Genomic DNA, 3,719 nt, shown 5'->3' on the forward strand with positions numbered 1-3,719 from the left:
CTATTAAACTGTTGATTTAATGAAATTAACAATTGCTTATAACTATTATTTATTAATGAAAATAACAACTGCTTATTGCACTACTTAGCTTTAAATTTTCTATGCTTTATTGAATTAATTATTTAAGAGTATGTACATTATATATATGGAGCTACTTCTGAGGTGTCAAAAAGTACTTCTAGAAGGGCTAGAGATATGGGACAAAAAGTATTAAATAGGATTTTGCCTCTAGGGTCCTAGATAAATCTGACATTGGAACTTTTTAGCCCCGACACAGCCCTATTTTAAGATTTTCTGAAAAAATTTTTGTGTGACAAAAGCACATTTTTCTTTTATACTTTATATTATTAGAAACACCAAACGAGAACGAAAAAAAAAGAATATTCGAAAATACAATGATCTGACATTTTTTCAGTTCGAAAAATCGAAGTAAGATTATATAAATGTCAGCTTTTATCAAAGACAAATTCAATTCTATATGTTACACCCACAGTTATGAATATCATGTTTCGTTAGGATCTTTTAAAAAAAAGTTGATTCATAATTAAATATGTTTGTACTTAAATTTTTTTTTCTTATTGTTCGAACGAAAATTTTTAAAATCTCAATTCTTATATATAATATATAAGTATATTCATATATTTGAATTCAACTATTAATTAGTTTATGCATAAACACTTTCTTTATTTGAAAAATTTATTTCTGTGTGTTTAACCCCATGATTTAATAATGATGTGTTTAAAATTTATTTCTATATGCCAAACCACAGTTTTGAATATTATTCAATTCATACAGAAAGCTTAAAAAAAATTAGCTAGGAAGCTTTAAAAGAATATACATACATATTTATGTACTTAAAATTTTTGCGAATTTTTCCAAATTAATATGACCATTTTTTTTATTGAAAGTTTTCTTAAACTTTTATAATAATATTTATCTGTTATATATTAAAAAAAAAGATAAAACAAAAAGTTTAAACCAAATAAAAAAAAAATTTAAAATAATCTAAAAAAAGAAAAATACGACAATATCCAGGCAAGCATCGATCTAATAGCCTTCTAATCTACGCAGTACTTTGAATTTCCCTTTATAATTCTTTATTTTATTCATATTTCGTATAGCTCTCCGAAAACCATCCTATTTTATATTATATATATATAGCTACTTCTCAGGTCTCAAAAAGTACGGCTACTTTTAGAAGGGCTAGAGGCATTAGATATGGTTTTGCTTGTACAGTCCCAGGAAATGCAAGAACTCCACCCGCACTCTCCCTTCCCTTCACACCCTCCCAATATGCTTTGTGACCGATTTTTTCAAAATAGTACTACATCCTGTAACTTTAATTTACTTTTGCTAGTATGAGTTTTTTATATAAATTTATTTTGGAAGTGTGAGTTATAAAAGAAATGAACAGTTCCTCAAGAAAATTGTTAAAATTAATACAATCTACATTGTTTTATTATAAGTATGTACTTACGCATTTAGTTATGTATTCTTTTCGCGATATGCCGCAAAATGTATTTATAAGTGAAACGTAGGTGTACATTAAATTTCTTGACAATATACTTCTAAGAAAAAAATTAATGAGAAAATGTTATGTTATTGCATTAAACTTTTAAAAATGGGGTATTTTCAAAAAAATATTGAGGACGGAAACTCGCTGATATTGATTTGTAAGGCTAAAACTTTTTTAATTTCATTTTAAATAAGGGAAAAAAAAGTTCTCAATAAAAAACAAAACAAATCTGACAAAATTTGTGTCTGACAAATTGTATTTTCCAGGGTTCAAGCCTAAGACTTTTTTCTTAGAAATCGTATGCTATACGCATAACCCTATATAGAATTATTAATAGCTAATTATACATTCGCGCATTTTTTCGCATGTATTATCAAATTTAAATACCACACGTGGATGGATTTTAGTGGCGAATGGTATGCGTATACAGTAAATGATCGCTTAAAGTGCTTATTGTCAAAGGTAATTTACGATTATGCGGCATAACTCAAATGGAGGTTCTAAAATAAATTACTCAGAAGATCTCAAAGGAGCTAATTATTTGTTTAATAATATTCTTTTTGGTAATTATTTTTAAGAACTTGTCTTAATTTATCTTATTATTTATTAAGAAAAAACGTATCTTTATGCATATTACGGGTGTGTTTTTGAAGAAAATAAAGTTGGATCAAACCAATGGTTTGTATTGTAGCACTTTTCCCTTCAGCAAGTGAAAATACTGCTTTTAAAATACAGTCTATGTATGTATATCCACCACACTATTAAAATTATTTTCATTTATAAACGAAACTATTTCTAAGATTGCATATTTTTAGCAATCTTGTTAGCTTTTTGCGCTTATAGAAATTTTAAAAATCTTGCGGTTTCGGAAATATATGGTGTCAAAAATTCAAATTTCACAAATTTCAAGAAGCGATAACTTGAGAGTGGGTGGAGATGGAAAAAAATTTTCTTCTAACGAAAAGAAGCCTTTATTAGTGTCAAGCTCTTATGATTTCTAGGCTGGGGTCTAGAAAATAAGCGACATCAAAAATTTGGAAAAAACGGACTTTAGGTAACGGTAAATTTGAACGGCAATTTTGTTTTTTTAAAGTTAACCTATAGTATACCGCGCTAGGGGAAGCAAGCCACTGCCTTTCTGCGTTTGCAAAATTTCAAAAATGCTTATGGTTTCATTGCACTAAATAGTTAAAAAAATGACATTTTTAGGGTTTTCGCGGCGGCGGGAGGGGGGGGGGGGTATAACTTCTAAAGGGGGGAAGATAGATAAAAATTTTGTTCTACGAAAATAAGTTTCTAGTAAAGATCAATGGACATATAAAATTTCAGCTTTCTATCTTCAAGGGTGTAGAAGTTTTGTAAACAGACACACGGACAGACGGACGGACGGACGGACGGACAGACGGACGCACGGACGGACAGACGGACGAACGGACTGACAGAGTGAAACTAAGGAGCACTTTTTTCAAACAATTTTGGGAAAAGTGCTAAAAAGTAAACTTAAACTATCTTACACACAGAATGAAAGACAATTTCCAACTGCAGACATAATATTTGCAAGGCTTGAAATGTAAGCACACACGACTAGTTTACATATGCATTCAAGTTTTAGTTTTATTTAAACGTTTCTGTACATAATTGAATTTAGTGCGATTCGCACTAAGGGTTCTGAGTCTCTTGATTTAATAAAATTTTGAACAGATAACAAAAATAACGATAATTCCTTTCAGTGCAAACTTGAATAATTTTATATTTAAAGAAAACTTATGTTAGAGTTAACACCATCTTTTTATTAAAAAGAAGACGTTTTTGTATCTGGACGTTCGCCTGAAATTGAGCCTTTTCTTAAAAAGTTTCAATTCTGTTTTAACAGGACTGGTTCCGCTTTAACATATATTGTGTAGATATTTTGATTTTGTCTATGAAAATGTTATAATTATGTCATTAGTTATTGATTTGTAGATACTTATATATCAGATACTGAGATGAAAGAATTTAATCAACTTTTTGGAGATGTTGGGAACAGGTTCTTTATTACGGGCCGATTTTGGATGCAATTTTTTGAGATTTACTATTTGAATTCTGTTGGTTAGCTTAATAAACTGAAAAGCTCTGCATGGAAATCGGATGATAGAAATTGAACCTCTACTAAGATCCAAATTTATATTTTTTTAGGTACATTAAGTAATTGACTTACTATCTT

This window comes from Condylostylus longicornis, unplaced genomic scaffold (assembly GCF_029603195.1).
Source record: "Condylostylus longicornis isolate FDR11 unplaced genomic scaffold, ASM2960319v2 ptg000142l, whole genome shotgun sequence".
NCBI lineage: Eukaryota > Metazoa > Arthropoda > Insecta > Diptera > Dolichopodidae > Condylostylus > Condylostylus longicornis.